Below are 20,463 nucleotides of genomic sequence, written 5' to 3'. Positions count from 1 at the left end.
TAACTCAACATACACACACACTGACTTGTGGTCCCAGACACACGCAGAGTGCTCGTTTTTTATTCATTTTATTCAGTTAAATAACTGAATAACAATTCTTACACCACAACGTTACCCTCTGAGCTTGCGGTCTATGGAAATGTTTCAAAATGCCTTAGGTTATAATATATATCCAGACCAGTACAGGGGTCTGGGGTCGCCTGCTGACCAGTGCTTTTTTTTTTACCCACAGCAAAGTCTCAGTCTTACAGTAGACCTGAGCTCAAAGCTTTCTTTTCTACTTGGAGCGGAAAAATCAAACTCCCCTGGTGCGCAGGGAGTAATTAAGGTTTTGCTCCATGCCTTCTTGGCCTCTCGGAAAAAAAAAAAAACAGAAGCAGAGCCTTGTGAAAAGTAAGACAGAACACTTGAAGTGCTTCAGCAGGGGAAGAGATTCTTTTTATTTATTAATTTCTCTCTCATTGCAAGATACAGCATCTAAATTTAGTGGCTGTTGTTTTAAGCCGGGGTGTACAAGTTGTTTTTGAAATGCTTTAACTCCACATCATAAAGCATTTATACCTTTTTTTAAATCTTTATTTTATCATACCACGTATTGCAGGCTGCAGAGAGCAGGCTTTGATTGGGGTGCAGCAGACTTTTATCAGTGGATTGCCCAGTGTTAATGCCATCAAAGCCCAGAGCCAGCCCTCATGGAGATGAAATTGCTTGGCACACAGGACAGGTTGCTGTTGGTGAGCCAATGGGACAGGACCTGGACACCAAGGTGACACTCTCATCTCCACTGTTAGATAAATGATTGTTTCAGTGGAGCCTGGTGCTGGGCGAGTCTGGACATTCGCTCCCCTCCCTGTGCCAGATCAGATTGAAATACAAGGCAGAAATCTGAGGGGTTTAGTGGATTGTGGATTAAGCTCGGTTTCCAGTAGGCAAAAAAGAACAATGCGGACAGCGGTGCGTACAGACGCTACACAAGCTTTGCTTAAAAGACAAGAAATACAGCTAACCCTCTTGTGAGGAACTCAGTTTTTCACTTAATGACAGCAGTAATCTTTGTAGAGGACACACTGACTGTCTGCCAAGAATGTGACCATTTCTCTGAATGCCTATAAGAACCCCTGCTGTACCTCCAAAGGTCCTAGTGTGTGTGTGTGTGTGTGTGTGTGTGTGTGTGTGTGTGTGTGTGTGTGTGTGTGTGTGTGTGTGTGTGTGTGTGTGTGTGTGTGTGTGTGTGTGTGTGTTATTCCCTGAGCAGGCGGAGCAGAAAAGCAGCTTACATTTATTGAAATTGCGGACCATTCTGAAATATTTGAATGAGAAACATTGATATGAGCAGTTGAGGGCTGCGATGAGGTCCTTACAGGTGGAGGGGGACAGCAGGGGGACAGCAGCACAGTGTGTCCCAGTAAAGTTTCTGTCTGGGAAAGAGAGACGGGCTGAGATATATTTAGGGAATGCATGACGGGACAGACAGATTGCATTTATCTTCTAAACCCATTGTGTGTGTAAACCTTCCCTCCACCCCCAAAGATCCCTCCTGTCTCGGTTTCTGCCTGTATTGTGGATGTGCTGAGCTCACATTTCTGCTGTGCTGCTCCTCTTTCTGTGTTGACGTACACATTAATTACCCAGCCTACCAGGAAAACTTGTCTGGGGTAACTACCCCGTTGTCCGCCGCCTCGCTCTGTGTGTGCCGTTATTAATGACTTCATCAGAAGTAGAAACCCGACATACGTGAAGTGCGTTAATGACCCAGAGATGGACCAGGGACCCTCGAGAGGTGAAAGCAAGACACCAGTGTCCAGACTGGGAGGTCAAGACAGGAGGAGAGCGAGAGTGAAGCCAGTGAGTGTTCAGAGTTAGGGAGCGTAGCATGTCAGACACTCCCATAGAGGACTGGATGAATAGTGGCACTCTTTTAGGATGTGCTGTCTCATTTGTGTTACGTGTGAGAATCCTCTTGCTCCTGAATAACAGAGCAGCGTCTGTGAGAAGACCCACATTCATTAATATTATATGTGAGCTAGTAAAAGGCTTTGGAAATTTGTTGCCCCCCCGCTCTGCAATCTGGTCAGAGGAATTCTGCCATTTTCTGACAGCCAGAGTCAGAGTTTTCTTTTCTTAGATGCATGAAAAGAAAGGAATGTGACAACAAAGCTAACCTCAAACAACCAAAGTAGATTTTTCTTCAAAGACACTCAACAGATTGAGATGTCAGATTAGATTAAAGTGTCTCTGAAACATGTAGCCATAACAAAAGTGCTGCCAGGCTGTTGCATCTGCAGAGATTTGGACAGGTGGTTTGGCACTGTGATAAATAAACAGACAGACAGCTCTGTTTGGGCCACGCCATGAGCCAGACTAGTTCCACAGGAAAGTCCTGCTCGCAGACCAGACCGGGCCACATTCTGTCCCGAGGCAGTGCATTAGTTTTATGGCCGTCAGGCGGCAGGGGATGGGATCGCTGGCCAGCCACTGCCCTCTCTGCTGTATTATTCATACGTGCAAAGTGGTCTTTGTTAATATTTAAAATGTGCTTATGATGCTCAAATTCTTGACATCAGAGACAGCAAAGGAGACAGAAGTGGGAGGGGAACAGCTGCTCGGCTCACTTTGGTGTAACTGACCCGGATGGCTGCGGGACGTAGTGAAGGATTTTAGGGTACCAATAGGCATTTATAGACTAGATAAAAGAGTGGCAGTTTGAGCAAGCGTGCCAATTGCAGCCAGGAGCCGTTGCAGATGATGCGTGTGAACCAAACAGGCGAGGGGTTATGCAGGGTAATGCTATCCATCTGAAAGGGAAGAGGAAAAAACAGAAAGACGAGATGGAAGAGAAATGAATCTGTGAGAGACACATTGAGATAGATTGATCTCAGGGCATGGCTTTTAAATATCCTTTATGAGAAAAGACTGAAGAAGAAAACTCCATAGCAGTGGCATTCAAGCATCATTAAACCTCTGGCACAGGCCAGACAATGAGGTGGTGAGTGGGGGCAAAAATAGGTGGAAAAGAGGGAGAGGAGAGAGCAAGAGATGTGCAGCAGCGTCAGGTTAAAGCTAGCAAAGCAGCAGAAGAAACAGTGGTTAAGAAAGAAGGATGTCAAGGAGAGAGGTGGAGGATTGAAAGTGAAAAGAGACACACAAATCCACTAGGGGGACGTTTTTATTAAGGCTCTTATCGATGGAGAGAGCTCACAGTATTAAGAGTAGACATGTTTAATGCTTTGCCAATACTGTGCATGTTAGACTGAACCATAAATCTGCAGCAAACAGCAAGGGCTCTGTAGGAGGGCCAAACAGCGAGGTAAATGGAGGAGGGAGCTGACTATAAAGAACTGAAAGAGGAATTAGTAGCAGAAGAAAGTTTCAAGCAGAGATTGGCAGGCGTGAGATGAATCTAGTTTTAAGCACTGGTCATTATTTTCCTCTGCAAAGACAATATGTTCTCAAAGTATTTAGAGTCTGGGGTAATAATGATTTAATCAATAGTGTAGAGCCTGCCAACTTCTTCAAAATGTTTGTTATTTAAAAAACTTACAAAAAATACAGTATATAATTATCACCAGCTGAAGGTATTTAAATATTTCATGTAATGCCTTCTTGGATTCTGGTTGGAGACCATCTTGTTTACCTCGTAGCAGATGGTCTTTCCTAGCTGTGTGCCTTCATATAAAACAGGGATGAAGTACAGGAATGTTTCAATTTTAACCAAGCATTTAACACTTTTCATGTTTGGAATTTAAAAATATTTTTGACCGAGGTGTTTATCCCAAGGGCTAGCTATTTTTCTTTAGTAGACACAAAATAAAAAGAAGAATTAATTTTATTCTGTCATTGACTTCAGAAGGTTATCAAAATATGAAGTTTTTGCTAGAGGTTTTTGAAATAGCCAACAAGTGGATTGAAAAAAGTTGAGGCTGGAGTGAAAGAGGGGGGATGGATGGATGGATGGATGGATGGATGGATGGATGGATGGATGGATGAACTGGGGGTGGAGGACGGGATAGTTTTGGTGGCAGATGGGAGCTGAGTTTCTGCCCTGCCCGCAGGACAGGGTACCCCCTGCCCCTCCATCCTGCCCTGTGGGGGGAGATGGGTGGAGCAGACAGGGAAACAGGAAGAAAACCTCTGTGGGGTTCCATTGTGCTGCAGTTGAATAGGAGACTCCAGAAAGCTTTTTCTGCCTCTTTGTGTGGGGTAAAGGGGGACAGCAAGAGAACACACACTCACACACGCACACATTCATTCACAACTTCACCAGGAGCTACACTTGCATGAGTGTGTGCTTTAGAAGTGTGTTATTGTTGCGTAACCACTCATGCAAAGAGAAACACACCTGCTTGTTTTAGCTCAAATATCTCACATTCAGTTGATATGCTAAGAACAAGCTCGGTGACATCAAACGTCGAAAAGACAGCACCCACCCACGCGCATATGCAAAGTGGAGCCACATCCTCTGATGAAGAGGTAGCATTTATGTGTATAATAGCAGAAGACCTGTGGGGTCACTTGGGAGGAGTGAGTGAGTTAGCGAAGGAATTTTCATTTAAAATCCCAGCGGCACTCTTGGCGTCGTGACCAATGGGATCAGGATTCACAACGGGGGGTCGTGCCAGATCCAGAGCAACCCCGTTACCCTAAGATAGACACACACACACACACACACATCCACACACACATGTATGGTAGAAGTGGTTCCACCGAGGTCTATAGATCAGAGGCACTTTGAGCGTTTGATTGGCTGTGCTGTGGTCCAACGCTCTGCGTGTGTTCTTGTCTGAAATGGATGGTTTTTCAGACCATGTAGATTCTCCTCATCTTCTTAGCGGAGGCTTTTTTGTCTTCAAAAGACAGTTGAGCCAAGTCCACTAAGAGCTTAGACCACAGTCAATCTGTTAATGCTTGTGTTTTTGTCTGTTTGTGTGTGTGTGTCATGTAGGCTTGGCTAACTGGAGAAAAAAAATTCTGCTTAAAGTGTGGTAATAATACACTTTCCATCAGAGGAGGAAATGTGCTGCATTAGAGAAGGCAAAGGCACTTAATGTTAGTTTCTTTAATGAATACGGCATACAAAGCCACATTCCTCCACATCAACGTTAATAAATTGCTATCACTTGTCCCCATTTCCCCTTCTTCTTCCCTCAGTTTCTTGATAGTCTCATCAGGCGTATTTATAGCTTTATAGTCTCACATATACCAACCTCTGTCATCCATATCTCTCTCGCTCCATCATTTTTTTTTCTCACCAGCTCTCTGGCAGAGTTTGGGAATTGCTCTTTAGAAGGCACTGTGAAAAATCCCATTTCTCTGAGTGTAACGCTTATTAGGGTCCCATCTGCCCTCAAGGTACTTATGAATGTGGGGGATGTTTGGGTTGTCGAGGGTGGGTAAAGGAGGGGAGCGAGGAGAGCCTTGTCATGCCTGTGTGTAAGTAGATGTGTGTGCCACTGGGGGCTTGTGCGAGGTGGGAAGGGGCTCTTAACACTGCAGAGCACACACCGAGCAGCTGGTGTGTCTAAAGTGGGGGAATGACACATAGACCTCCCGGGAGAGACGAGCGTATTGAGCGTATGTGCGCATATCTCTGGCTGAGAAAAGGAACGGAAATGATCCTGCATCCTTCTGTCTGCATGGCACGCAGCTAGGCAACAGCAGGACTTTCAAACAACTTACAATTTCTTTCCTCCTTTGCGCTTTAAATCAAGGCGAAAGATGCTTAATGAGTGTTTGTGTGCGTGTGTGTATTTGTAGCGGGGAGGGGGAAGGCTTGATGGATTTTGTGTGATTGGCTGCATGTCAGCAGTGTGTTATTTAATGTAGGACTGTTGAGTTAAAGCATCATGTTTGTCTCTTGAGCTCATTGCTTCTGTCAGTCATGGGGCGCTGATTGGCCACTTAATCAGGGGTCAACAAGGGCAGATCCAGACTCTTCTTTGCTTCTTTTTACCTACCCTTTCCTTTCTTCTCAAAGGTCTGCTATGCAGAGAGCCTAGCTTTATTCCAAAAACATATGCAGACACATTCGAACATCCGCCATGACTGCAATAATCCCTGTTTCTGCTCAGACGCTCTTGGATTGCAACCATAGCAAAGAGAAGAGTGAAAGAATGAGATCTGGCCTCATCCACCCTTTAATTCCTCCACCCGTCTCCAGCTCCCGGACTTAATTCTTACTTCCCCTCTAGAGGTTTTGACTAGGAGCCTCCAAATACACAGTAAGGATTCTGTTCTCGCCTTGGATGCACGTCTTAATCAAGGGCTGACAGGCACGTCTCGGCTGGCTTTGTGTGTTTGCCGTGCATGTGTGTAAGTGCTTAGATATTACTCTTTTCTGCATGGGTCACACTCCCAGTCTCAATCAGGACACAGCTCTTACACGCGCCCGTCTTTCTTGTTCTGGCAGCTATTCTGATTGCACAGGAGGAAACCTGGTTTATTCTCCTGGTACATTCACCATGCCAGGTGTTTTGTACGCTACAAAGCGCTACCAGGCATCAGCCGCTGAAGAGTTAGGAATCGTTTTAAATAGGCGCCATGTGTGAAATACAGGGACGAGATCTGACCTGATGTGGCAGATGTACCTGCATGTAATTAAGGTTAGATTTAAGTGTATGAGCTCACACACGCATCAAGTGTGTCAGCGGGTGTGTGTTTCAAGCCTCTTACCTGCTGCTGACCAGATGGGCTCAACAGCCGACCTCACGTTCACCTCTCCCCACCACTCCGCTTAGATTAGCTGCTGAGCAGAGCTAAAGCACATGGGCATTATAATGGACATATGAAGCAGCCCACCCCCACACCATCCTAAACACACACACACGCAGCACATGCACACACCTCATTCTTCACGTCGGATATTTAGAATGACGATATGCTGTGCGTGTGCGCGTGCGTGTGCGTGTGTGTGTGTGTGTGTGTGTGTGTGTGTGTGTGTGCACGCGTAGCTGGTTGGGCAGCGCCCGTGGCCTGCTGTTTATGGGGATTATGAAAGCAGATGGACAGCCATGCTGACTGGTGAGGGTTCATTAACTCTGGGTGTCTCTGTTCTGACTCTGCTGCTGCTGTTGCTCAGCTCCACTTGTCTCCAATCCTCTCAGCAACAAGACTGGGCTTGTGTGTGTGTGAATGTGTGAGTGTGTGTGTGTGTGTGTGTGGGGGGGGGGTATGGCAGGTGGAGAAAGCACCTTACACAAGAAAAGGAAAGGAAAGCCATATAGATGTTTATTGATCGAGGATAGATGTGAGCCTGAAGTTTCTGCTTGTTGAGGCAGTTCAGTGTCTTTTTTTTTTCACTCTGACGTCACTATATTTAACTGCTTCTTGATTGAAATAACTTTTATATTTGTTTTTTTAATGTGAAAAGCAGTAGAAAACACAGTGCCTGCTCAAAAGTTAGGAGTTTAGCATGATGCACTATCTCCAGCAGAGGACTATTTCCATGGCAGTTCACTGCTCTGCTGGGGGAGATGAATAGGTATAGTTATAGTGGATCATTAAACACTGAGCAGTGTCTCTCTGTCTATACCTTCAACCTTCACGCTGCAGGCAGCTCCTGCCCTCTCCTTCCATGGCTTAATAAAAGAAACACGGATCATGTAGGGACAGACAGACATACCTGTGGAGAGACAGACAGACAGACGGACAGACGAACGGCCAGATTCCAGGACAGATGGGTTGTTTGCAGCTCCTCTGGGTGCTCTGTGCCATCAGACACAGAGAGAGAGAGATAGAGTTGTGACCTGCAGTCACAAATCACCGGAAATATGTTCAGAACCGTATGAATATGGTGATTGTTTTCTTTAAGAGACATCTAGCTTTTCGTTATTGTTGTTGTCCAGGGCCGGAAATGTTCATTTAAATTGCTTGTGTTGTCCAATGATTAGTCCAAAATCAAAGACATTCAGTGTCATAAAACAAAGAAAAGCAACAAATTCTCTAATATGAAAACTTGATGTAAAATGTCTCCCATTTTTGTTTGATGTATCACTTAAAAGAATAGTTTCATCTTTCCAACAATTATGGAAACACATTTATTTGCTCTCTCGCCCATAGTTAGATGAAAGGACTGATGCTGAACTACAGCCAGCAGCTGGTTAGCATAACTTAGCACAAGAAATAGAGCACATAACCTCCTGTCAAAGCATAGTATGTCATTTTTCAGGCTTAGATTCGTAGATAATTAAACAAATAGGATGTAGTGTGGGAATTAGTGAGCTTTGAAGGTGTTGATCAGTGGGCTTTGTTACCTTCTGCCAGAGTCATGTGAGTCCCTATTTCTAGTGTAACAGACAGGGAAGTTTAACAATTGTCTGGGAAGAGAAAAGTTGATTAATTAAAGTAGAATCCTTTTGGAAAAGAATGGCATGGCTGAAAAGCATCCTGTGTAACTGTGACATTCTTTATGTGTAACTGTGTGACTTTTGTCGCATTGTCACTTTCTGGCGATGCTTTAAATGTATGGTGAGCACTTTGCTGAACGACAGATGCAGCCAAACTATTAAAATCAATTATCACCTCAACTTGAACGCAGAAGCAAAGGCAGATCAGTAACGGGTACCTTTCTGGTATTTGGCCCTCTGTGCCCCTGAGAGTAAATAATCCCTGTAATGGAAAAATATGGGAGTTTTACAGTGAAACAGCGACAGATTGAAACTTTGCTTCAGCTCTTAAGCCCTTTGTGATGAGATGAGAGAGTCTTTTTGCTAGATTTAGGTTAGGAGACGGTGAATGGCAGAAGGAAATGGAACATTTACGCGTGTGTGTCAACGTCCACCCACGCTTCTGTCAATATTAGAGTGTGTGTGTGTGTGTGTGTGTGTGTGTGTGTGTGTGTGTGTGTGTGTGTGTGTGTGTGTGTGTGTGTGTGTGTGTGTGTGTGTGTGTGTGTGTGTGTGTGTGTGTGTGTGTGTTCATGCCTGCATATGTGCACGTCATCTTGTGAGTGTGTGTCACCGTCGCTCATGGCGTCCGTCTTTATGCTCCTGTGAGCGTGAGTTTGTGAGTGACGGTTATACACTGGTGTGGAGTGTGTAAATCTTCTTCCCTCTAAAGCTCTCAACAGTGGGCCTTACATTAACACAACAATTTACACATCTGTCCTGAGGCAAAAGAACAGGCAACTCTGAGAATAATGAAAGTCTCAGTCAAAGAGAGACTGTGTAGCGGTGTGTGTGTGAGAGAGAGAGAACTCAGGAGAGGCCGGAGAGACTCAGTAAACAAGAGACAGAGGAGGTTTATTAAAACCTCTCCACTGCTCACCATCCTTTTGTCCTTCTATTCTCTGTGTCCCTCACCTCCTCTCCCCCTCTTTCAGTCAGAGGAGCGATTACATGCCTCTGTCTCTCTTGTCTTTCATCTCTCTCTGTGAAGAGGAGAGGAATGAAGGTCTTCTGTGGCGTGTAATTACACAGAGACATCCTGGATGAGGGCGTCTGTCTCCACAAACAAAAAAGCAACCCCCCCCCCCTCCCTTTAAATACCTCTTGATAGGGGGAGATCTAAAAAGAGACATTTAACTGCCTTTGATCCCTCACAGGGCCCTTGTCTTTACCTGCCACTTATGCAGACCTAATAAGTACTATCACAAGTGTATTTATTTCATTAGAAGCCCTGACACTAACATACGTGGCTCAGTTCCAGCACCGCGGGAATGAAATACACAGCTCCTCCATTCATTTTAAGTATGGAGTCATAATCATGACACATTTACAGGCTGGTGTTCCAATCCTACCCATGAGTCATATTGTTGAATGATTATGGAAGGGCGGATTTTTATGGGCTTACATTGGTATTGGCTCAACCTCTAATTGGCCCAAAGCACATTTGCATTCTGGGAAGGTAATAATGGGGCTCTTTGGAGGCACTTTAAATGAAAAAGTCACTGCACTCTGAATGAATTCTGCTCATAGAAGTACTGATACCTCCAGATGGCTTTTTTACTGAGTGTGATATGGCCATTTTGTGTGCATGATCATACACTTTGCCAGTATTTGGGGAGTAGCTAACTTGCTAGCAACGTCTCTGGTCTCCTGTTATCCATTTTGCATTATGTTTTTATTGCTGCTTATTACATACCTGCAACAGAAGAGAGATGCAAATAAAGCCAACTAAGATGAGATGCTTACAGAAATAGGTAATAGATTGTGATGAAGGTAGTGGATTTTTCTTCCCCCCCCCCTTAACCACCTCTTCTCTGTTTGCATGTAAAGGTATTGTATAGATTGTTGTGTTAAGAGAAGCAGAGGTCATACAGTGTGATCTAACATTCTGCATTGGTCACCAGGGTCAAGCAGCTCTCTGTTTGAGGGCTGGAGTTGGCCTGAATGTGTTTAACGTGTCTTTTTACTTGTGTAAATCCGCCTCTATTCATCCAGACTTAACTGTTTCTCTGAACTTACTGGGAGATGAAGTGAGCGTTCCTCTGCTGCTCAAACAGATTTGGCGTCAGACAATAGAGCCAGGTCTTCTGTTGCACTTAGCTGAAGCTGCTGAATAGGCCCAGAGTGGTGTAGTCATGCAGCTGCTGGACAATAGCCTGCTCAGCAGAAAGGCAGCCGGTGACCTCGAGGTGTGCCCCGGCCCCGTCTACTCTGATCCCTGAAACCTCTCGGCACACACTCAGCACAGAGAAAGCCACTGAGAGCTGCAGAAAACTGTGCAAATCAACAAAAATCGCAGCTTTGAGCTGTAAGCGCATTTACGCAATGTGGCTCCTAGTGGCTGGCATTCCAGGAATTAAAGGTGAAAGAAAAAGGCTTTCTGGAGAGATGTGGACGCCAGCAGGTAGTTAGCTTAGCTTAGCCTCTGCAAAGATTCAAAAGGAATACCCTTCTCAACACCTCTGAATGTGCTGTGGTTTTATGGGTAGTTACCGACCAGAGATAGAATTTCTTGGCCTGTGACTTATCTCTGCACTGCTGTTAGATACGCACTACATTTCTAAAAAATATTGAGCTATTTCTTAACTTTTTTCAGTTAGGGAACTTTCAGGAAGTTCTGCATCTTTTTGTCGGAGTGTAAAATGTGTGACAGTGCATCTATTAACTCTCAATTCCTGCCCTCGTTTTCTTTTTTTGAAGAGATGTGTTTTAGTAAATCTGGATCCGATCTGGAAATGAATTTACCCAGTTGGGCTTCTTAACTGAAAATGTTCAGCAATCCATAACATCGAGGGAATCAGTCTCTGTTTGGGCAAGCAATCGGAAGCATTTTATTGTACTTTAATAATAGCCAGTCTCTGAGCCTCAGACACGCTGTTGTTTCCCAAAATAAACACCATCATCACTCTTACACCCAAAATCAAACACAACTTTACACAAATCCCACTATCACGAATGAAAACATCCACACGGAGGAGAGGCAGCTCCCCTCCCAGCATTTGATCACAAGCGGCCTCCCCTCCTCCCCATTTGTGTTTATTCTGGGGATTATTTTGACCTAATCTCTTTAGAGCATAATTCAGATTAGATTTTGTGTTATTATTATTGCTATGTCCATTCCCCACTGTCCTGCTGGGATTGCCTGACTGCCGCAGTGCTCCTGTGTTTGGAAAATTGATTAAAACTGCTGACCACTGCCCTAGATAGCACAGGCTCTGGAAAGTGGATGATAAAATAAAAGCAAACACAAATGATGCAGTATTGCATTTTCTGAAAACATGTATTCTCTAATAGAACTGTGGGAGTACATGCTACGCACAGCGGGAGTCAATGTAGAAATCCTCCTTGCATGCATTTATCCTGCATCGATCCAACATTCGAAAAGCAGGAATGTATTCAGAAACGTATAACAGTATGCTGAAACACAACAGTTGTCTTTACCAATCAGCCACCAGGAGTTTGCTTTGAAGTCTAACAGCCATAAAGTGAACTGAAAACCTGAATTCTTATCTAATTACCTCAAGAAAGGCCGTATTTGTGCTGTAAAAACTGCAGCTCCATCTGTATTTAGTCTGCCATATTGTCTTGAAAGTTGCTCAACAATTTGATATTCAGACGTCATGTTTAGTCTGCATTTTCAAGACAGCATTTATACACCATCTGCCTTTTACCTCTGCCTCTAAGCTCGGTAATCTTAACTAGAGAACCCCTGAATAAATTACAGTATATGCATGAGCGCAAGGGATAAAAATACATTCTCTGTTCTTCGTTGTGCCAGGATCCAGGGTTTCCCTGCAGAGTATTGGTTTGCAATAAGATTATCAATGTGACTTTATTCACCTGTCAGAGGTTATGATGTTGTGGCTGATTTCAGTTTATTTAGCTAATGTGACAGTTGAGCCAGTTGACAGTGAATCATTACATAAAGTCTACCATTATGATGTTTTTGCTTCCATTGTGTCTCTTATGTATTCAATGTCATCTGGAAAAAAAAACATTTTAAGTAACTTTTACAAAATAAAAAAAAAGCCAGAGGGAAAGAGACTGAATGCATTTTTGCCATAGTAAGCACCTACATTTACCTTTCACAGACACAAAACATACACAGGGTCCCTCAGTCCCAGAAATACACAACCTCCACTTCCAGTGCACCCCTCAGCCTGCTTGTTTTTCTCAATTAAGATGAATTATAGAATTGCATTGGGGAACAGGGACAAGGAGCGCTTATTGTGATGTTACCCTGAGGCGCTCAGTCAATGAGTTGCAGAGAGAGGCAGAGTGCTGTGGATATTTTAGTCTCTGTGCCTTACACCCCTCAGATTCCTAATGGACCACACAATATGCAACTTAAGCCAAATGTATGAGAGCTTGTGCATGTGCGTTAGAGGAAGAGAGACGAAGGGAAGAGGAGGTGAAGCTTGGATTTATTGCTCATATGCGAAGGTGGAGGAGATGACGGAAGTGAGGCAGGGGGAGGCATGGGCGCTGTGTTTGTGCTAGCTGTTGGGGACCTGAAGATGGACCTGGCTGCAGTGTACATTTCATTACTCTCTTGCTCTCCTCCAGAGGCCCAGTTGTGTGTCGCAGCTCCTTTTGTGGGCAGCAGAGCGCCAGATGATTAGATGAGCCTCACCTCGGTAAATGGATGCTATTGATCTCCACACCTTGTTATATGGAACACCTCAGAACATGATGAGTCTAAGACAAGACGGCATGATGAATCTCACGCTGTCCAAAATTGCCTCTTCTGCTCAGCTAACTTTCTCTCTTTTTCAGCTTCACACTCCTTAAGTACACAGGTAGCTTCACTTTATGCCATCCACTTTGCTTCCCCGTGTCTCTCTGCTCCTCTTTCCTTCTTTTTTTATTTGCTCCACTGATTGCTTTCAGTGTCTCCACAGCCATTAAAATGATTGGAGACTGCGTAATGTATATTAATGTGCTTGTACTTTTAGAGTAGTTTAGCTGTGCGTGCTGTAATATTTCATGGGGAGAAAACACAGTAGCGAGCCGTTGTGTCGGGTAATTAAATTGAGATTGTGATCTGATGTTTTCCCGCATGCATATGCAGAATTGCTGTGTTCTCTGTGGATCAGGATGTCAGGAGCCCGTCACAGATGTGATGAGGTGAGAGGTTAAGGGTCACAGAAAGCCATGACACACATGCAGAGAGACCTTTCATAGGCCGCCCTGATTGCTTTGCAGGTTTTATCAGTGCAGTGTGAACTCTTAGTGAAGCAGAACTCTGAAGGTATTATATTAATGAGCAGGGAGGCCTTGTATATGGAGCTAACAGAAGGCTCTGACCTCTGGCCTACAGGTTTGTGCTGATAATTTGCAGTGTTTCATGTTGACACGTTGTGAGGGCACCAGTGTGAGCTATGATAACAGGAAAAACAAAACGCCAACATGAATACTGAATTTCATTAACTAGCTTCAATATGCTGTGGAGTTGATAAAGGTGTCTGGCATAAAATTCGCCTCATGCATATTTGTAGAGAAGCAGCACACACACTGTCTCATTTCATTCAGTCATTTGCTGTTTGCTTTTCGGTCTGGTGCTGGCATGTTAACTATCCAAACAGCAGTCTTATTGTGTTGCAGACGATGCACGTCCTTGCACAAACAGAACAGCGAACATCTCACATGGTTTCTGTAATCTGGTACACTCACCTATATGTTCTCCGGCTGATTCCTCTATACGCGCTGCAAACACAGAAGCACACACGCTGCTTCTGTGGAACCTGTGAAGTCAGTCATGCTGAATAGATTGTAAACTGTGGGGGAAAAATATAAACACCTTTATGTTCGCTGCCTGCCATTGTGCTTCGCAAATGACCCAAGTGACCGCAGCCATATGAGGGTCAAGCTGCTCTATTCTTACAGTTTCCAGTCCAGTGTGGCTATTTAAGAGCTGCACTGTTGTTGCTCTGTGAGCCACAAGTTTGAGAAAGGCCGAACCAAGAGACATCTCGGGGAAGAAATGAGAAATTTTCCTACTGATACTGCTGTAACTCCTGCGTACTTTGAACTATGGTTGCAATCACTCTCGCACTTTCTATTTAGAGCCACTATAATCAGTACTTTTGTAGACAACGGATCAAATAATGTAACAGGGTTGCCCATAGTGATAAATCAGCGGAGCATTATTATCACACTCTATAGTTCTCTTCAGCACAACAGAGCATTTTATCATCTTGGATGTTTAGCTCACAGCTTTACTGTTTTGGTTGACACTAACCATTCCCATCAGGATTGTTTCCAGCTGCAGCAGACAGCTGTTTTCAGCAAAAAAAAAGAAAAAAAAAGTGCTAAACACCCACAAGATGCTACCTGTTGTGAAATGAAATATTGGACGTGGATTCATCAGGTGACTCCAGGTCAATGCTAACCTTACTCCATATTCGCTGCATGTGAATACCAGCAACTGTTTGGCGTTTTTGACATGATAATATGTCAGTGTGGTATTTACAGCTTTCTACTTGCTGCGAATGAGGAGCAAAACAACAATTAAAGCATTTTTCTTGTGAGAATCTATTTATGGATTTATGTGTAAATAGACTTAGGAAATGGTGTGACTCATGACGGCGATTTACCGACTTCACTCTCAGTGAAACTAGAAAACATCTTATCTTAAAAGCTTTTTATATGTTCCCAATGCAACAACTGTCACTGCCAGTTTTGAAATGGACAGAATCGCAAGGTTCTATATGGCTCTTTGGATTAACGTGTCCGCCATATGCTTTGGTATGTGGAGCTGGGGGGGAAAACATGTTGTTATTTATCTGCCACCTGTGTTTCATTTTATTGCAAGTTTGCGATGCTGCGTCTTTGGGCGGCGTCAGTGTTTTTAAGCTCAAAATTCTCAGCGGCGATTATACAGAGTTAATCTATGCGGAGTATAATCCAGACTACTGAAGGGGAGATGCGCGTCTCTGTTGTGTATGTGAATGTGTGTGTTTGCGTGGCTACAAACTCCCCCATACATCACATACACATTCCATAGATTACTCGATAAAATGGAGCAACATTTTGTCAGATCAAGCCTCATATACACTTCTATTGTTAGAGCTGTTTCTGTTTAAATCCAGCCTACACACAAACAGTTCGCTCTCTACCTGTCGTGCTTTTTTTCCTCTATCCGTCAGTTTGATCCATCACAGCAAAGCATTAAGCTGCCGTTAGATTTAAGTCAAAGCACCCACAATGGTTAGATTCTGGGTGTTTATTTGTTACTTTCACCCATTCTGCCTTTCCACGTCTCTGCCCGCGAGCTCATTTATCTAGTCTATAAGCAGGCTTCTTTCTTTGGCTTTTCATCCTTAAGTAATCAATACTGGTCCTATGAATCCAGGTCATCTTGGCTCCTGTGGCTCATCTGTCTCTTCTTCTCTCTCCACCATTCTGTCTTTATCAATCTCTGTCTCTTACTCACTCCCTCTTTTCTATTCTCACTACAGCTCTCTCTCCACTTTCGTCCTCTTCTCTGCTTCTCTTCCTCTTTATTTTTTCCCTCGTCCATCCTTATGTTCTGTCTTCTTCCTCCTGCTCTCCCCTTTCTGAAAAATGACTTTGCCCATCTGGACGGAGCCCTGCACGGCCGTTACTCTATTAGTCCTCGTGTGGCAGTGATTAAAAATAGATCAGAGTCAGAATTAGTCAAGACTCTTCTTCTTCCTCGCCTGTCTCCTCCTATCTTCCCTCCTCGTACCTGAACTCTTATTGGCTAGAAATGGATATGAAATTGAAAGTGAAAAGTTAGCAACAAAATGTTCCAGTCTAAGCCTTTTTTTTCCTCTGCCCTGAGTCTTTCTGCATGTGTGTTGTGTGTATTTGTATCCGTGAGCAGCAGTGAGTGTTTGTCAGTGAGTACGTGTACCGCCTGCGGACTTCTTCGCTGGGTGCTGTCTCCTGTCGAGCGGTGTGTTTGAGAGGCTTGTCGAGGTAAAGCTCCTGTCAGCGCCTGGCTGCAGGGAGTGTACTGATGAAAACCCTCTTCATCATCCTAATGGGATACACAAACCTCTTAACCAGCACTGCTGCCTTGGCTTCGGCAGGGCGAGCCCGAAGAGACATGGAGAAGGAGAGAGAGAGAGAGAGAGAGAGAGAGGAAGCACTGAGTGACTAGCTGGCCCACACACACCAAGGACCACACTGAAAACATACACTGGAGCACAGGTCAGAAAAATGCACAGTGTAAACAAAACAATACTACAGGGGAGTCAGTTGCAGAGGAGGAGTCGTGACTCTGGACAGCTTTGGGTTTGTGAGAGGTTCAGTGGGCTGCAGCCATTAGGATCTGGGACAGAGAGATAATATGCTGCTGTCCACTGGAACTATGGCCATGAGCCCCCCCTTTCCACCAGCATAGATCCACATTTAATGCCTCAAATATCTCAAATTATACTTTAGGTGTTCTCAATCCATTTTGATTTTCATGACACATATAAATCTTTAATGTAAGAAAAGCAAAAACAGCAATGCCTGCAACTGAAAAGCACACCTAGATATCACACAAATAATATTTTACGTATTATTTTTTTCAGGTTTAGTTTCAAAAGGCAGCTCTTTTTCAAAGCCCTCCTCACTTCGAGACTCTTTCACACCTGGAAGCCGCCCAATAAAACCACAAACTGATTTGCTGACCACTGAGCAGCTCCATTGGAGCAGTGGGGGAATAAGGGCCATGAGAGACAGATAAGCCCTGCTCTTTCACATTTTCCACACAGATTTCTCCTCCTAGTTCAGGTACTGAAGCCCACTTTTCTAACCTTTAGACCATCACAGTACCAATCATGTTCAAAGGATGGTAATGGCACTCAGTCTGTCAGATGGTTCTTCAGCCACTTTCGTACAAACTGCAATATTTTAAAACTGTGGCTTGTTACAAAATTTTGTACAGACATTCATGTTGCTCAGAGGCGATTGTTGATGCTCAGACATTTCCTCCAGTGCCATTACTGTATTTTGTAAAATCACAGAATGGATTTCTGTAGAATTTGGTACATAAAAGATGAATCCGAGAGATTTCTCAACAACTATTGGATAGTTTTCATGAATTTTAGTATACGCATTCATTACTCCTCAGGATCTATTGTATCGATACTAACTTTGACAATCTGGAGACTTTCAGTTGGGACATTATCAGGTCCAGTTTTCAGCTCATCTAACACTCTTATGAGTAGCAAATGTTAAAGTATTAGCACTCTACACTATTTGATTGATTTTACCTGCTAAACGTCATCATGTTACTGTTATCGCTGTAAGCATTTCAGAAGTTTAACTCAAATCCCTGTGATACACTCAAATAGTAATGCTTGCCCGCAATAAAAAGATTAATGCAACAATTTGCGTCAGTCTTACTGAGTTATGACAACTTCTAATGAAATTATGTTCAATTAACAAACTATGTATCGGGTTTTCTTCTTTAATCAAAGGTATTTTTTATTACCACTCTTAATGGTCTAAAATTTTCTAAACATGTTAAGGTAAGGGCAGGGAACTTGTAATGTAGAGAAATGTAGTTATCAAGCTACTTTCATTAAGCTACACACGTGGACAAAATTGTTGGTACCCCTCAGTTAAAGAAGGAAAAACCCACAATTCTCACTGAAATCGCTTGAAACTCACAAAAGTAACAATAAATAAAAATTTATTGAAAATTAAATAATCAAAAACAGCCATTACTTTTGAATTGTTGATTAACATAATTATTTAAAAAAACAAACTAATGAAACAGGCCTGGACAAAAATGATGGTACCTCTATAAAGATTGAAAACTATTTGACCAGAGTGACATGATTAACTCAGGTGTGTCATTTAATTGACATCACAGGTGTTTCCAAACTCATAATCAGTCAGTCTGCCTATTTAAAGGGAGACAAGTAGTCACCCTGCTGTTTGGTGAAAAGGTGTGTACCACACTGAACATGGACAACAGAAAGCGAAGGAGAGAATTGTCCCAGGACATCCGAAAAAAAATTATAGACAAACATCTTAAAGGTAAAGGCTATAAGACCATCTCTAAACAGCTTGAAGTTCCTGTGACAACAGTGGCTCATATTATTCAGAAGTTCAAGACCCACGGGACAGTAGCCAACCTCCCTGGACGTGGCCGCAAGAGGAAAATTGATGACAAATTGAAGAGACGGATCGTTCGAATTGTATCCAAAGAGCCCAGAGCAACCTCCAAAGAAATTAAAGGTGAACTCCAAGGCCAAGATACATCAGTGTCAGATCACACCATTCGTCGTTGTTTGAGCCAAAGTGGACTTCATGGGAGACGACCAAGGAGGACACCACTGCTGAAAAAAACTCATAAAAAAGCGAGACTGGAATTTGCAAAAATGCATGTTGACAAGCCACAAAGCTTCTGGGAGAATGTCCTTTGGACAGATGAGACCAAACTGGAGCTTTTTGGTAAGGCACATCAACTCTATGTTCATAGACTCAAAAACCAAGCATACGAAGAAAAGAACACTGTCCCTACGGTGAAACATGGAGGAGGCTCAGTAATGTTTTGGGGCTGCTTTGCTGCATCTGGCACAGGGTGTCTTGAAAGTGTGCAAGGTACGATGAAATCTGAAGACCATCAAGGCATTCTGGAGAGAAATGTGCTGCCTAGTGTCAGAAAGCTTGGTCTCAGTCGCAGGTCATGGGTCTTCCAACAGGACAACGATCCAAAACACACAGCCAAAAACACCCAAGAATGGCTGAGAGAAAAGCGTTGGACTATTGTAAAGTGGCCTTCTATGAGCCCAGATCTGAATCCCATTGAACATATGTGGAAGGAGCTGAAACATGCCATTTGGAGAAGACACCCATCAAACCTGAGACAACTGGAGCTATTTGCTCATGAGGAGTGGGCCAAAATACCTGTTGACAGCTGCAGAACGCTCATTGACAAATACAGAAATCGTTTAATTGCAGTGATTGCCTCAAAAGGTTGTGCAACAAAATATTAAGTTATGGGTACCATCATTTTGTCCAGCCCTATTTCATTAGTTTGTTTTTTTTAATAATTATGTTAATCAACAATTCAAAAGTGATGGCTGATTTTGATTATTTAATTTTCAATAAATTTTTATTTATTGTTACTTTTGTGAGTTTCAAGTGATTTCAGTGAGAATTGTGGGTTTTCCTTCTTTAACTGAGGGGTACCAACATTTTGTCCACGTGTGTACATCAGCTTTAATTTAGTTTTTAAATGAACTAATGCAAGAATTTCAGTTAAAATGACACATCAACCTTATTGTGTCAGCCCAACCCATTAAAGTAACATTTGCAACTCTAAAGGTTTATCAAAAACACCATATTAGTTGTTTTTTTTATCCAGCAACAATGCATTTATTTAAGTGGGGGAAATTGGGTGTGCCTGAGTATAAGCTTGAATAATTACCAAGAATGGCTGTAGAATCTTAGTCTTGTAAAAATAAATGATCACGTGCTAAAACCTACTTAAGATTTTTCCATTTCTGACTGTCTATTCTCACCGAGATGTATCATCACAACGCCTAAAAGCATCTCAATAATCTGATCCAACCTTCAATTTTTCATTTTTTTAAAGCAACAGTACCCAATCAATGCATTTCTTTTCCTGACATTTTAGATATTTGCACAGTAGAATCTATAAAACTTTTTTGATGTTTTTTTTCTGACGTCTCGGGAGTTCCACGTGAGTCGGGTTTCGAAAAGATTTTGCTTGCCAACTTGATTAGACCTGTAGGCCAGGAGGAGGGCACACGGTCACAATGTGAATCAAAGCACCGGCCCACTGCAGAGGGCATCAGAGGGAGCAGAGACGGACATGAGAAGAAGAAGCCAGAGAGATCGGGAAAGAGTCTCTCATCATTATTGTCAGAGTGTCACACACTCCGGCCACTCAGTGTCACCATCAGTCTGTGCTGGCCCTGGGCGTCTGGCGGGTGCCTCTCCGTCCGTCCATCCATCTCGCCCTCTTTCCACTTATACACACATACACAAGCAAGTTTTCTCTCTCATTTGCAGTTGCCTACTGTATTTGTCAATGCCAAGGGGATTTTTGTCATGCTCTCTTCATCACAGCCATTCCTGCCAGTCCAGT

At 43.3% G+C, this 20,463-nt stretch overlaps 1 protein-coding gene across 4 annotated transcripts in view; it reads left to right on the top strand.

Moving 5' to 3' along the window:
* The window catches only part of unc5b (unc-5 netrin receptor B), a 54,453-nt gene that overhangs the window by 950 nt on the left and 33,040 nt on the right, over positions 1 to 20,463 (top strand). The gene's annotated exons all lie outside the window — the stretch shown is intronic.

This window comes from Acanthochromis polyacanthus, chromosome 15, assembly GCF_021347895.1.
Source record: "Acanthochromis polyacanthus isolate Apoly-LR-REF ecotype Palm Island chromosome 15, KAUST_Apoly_ChrSc, whole genome shotgun sequence".
Classification (NCBI taxonomy): Eukaryota; Metazoa; Chordata; class Actinopteri; family Pomacentridae; genus Acanthochromis; species Acanthochromis polyacanthus.
The sequence above is the reverse complement of the archived record's forward strand: the minus strand, read 5'-3'. Positions and strand labels throughout refer to the sequence as shown.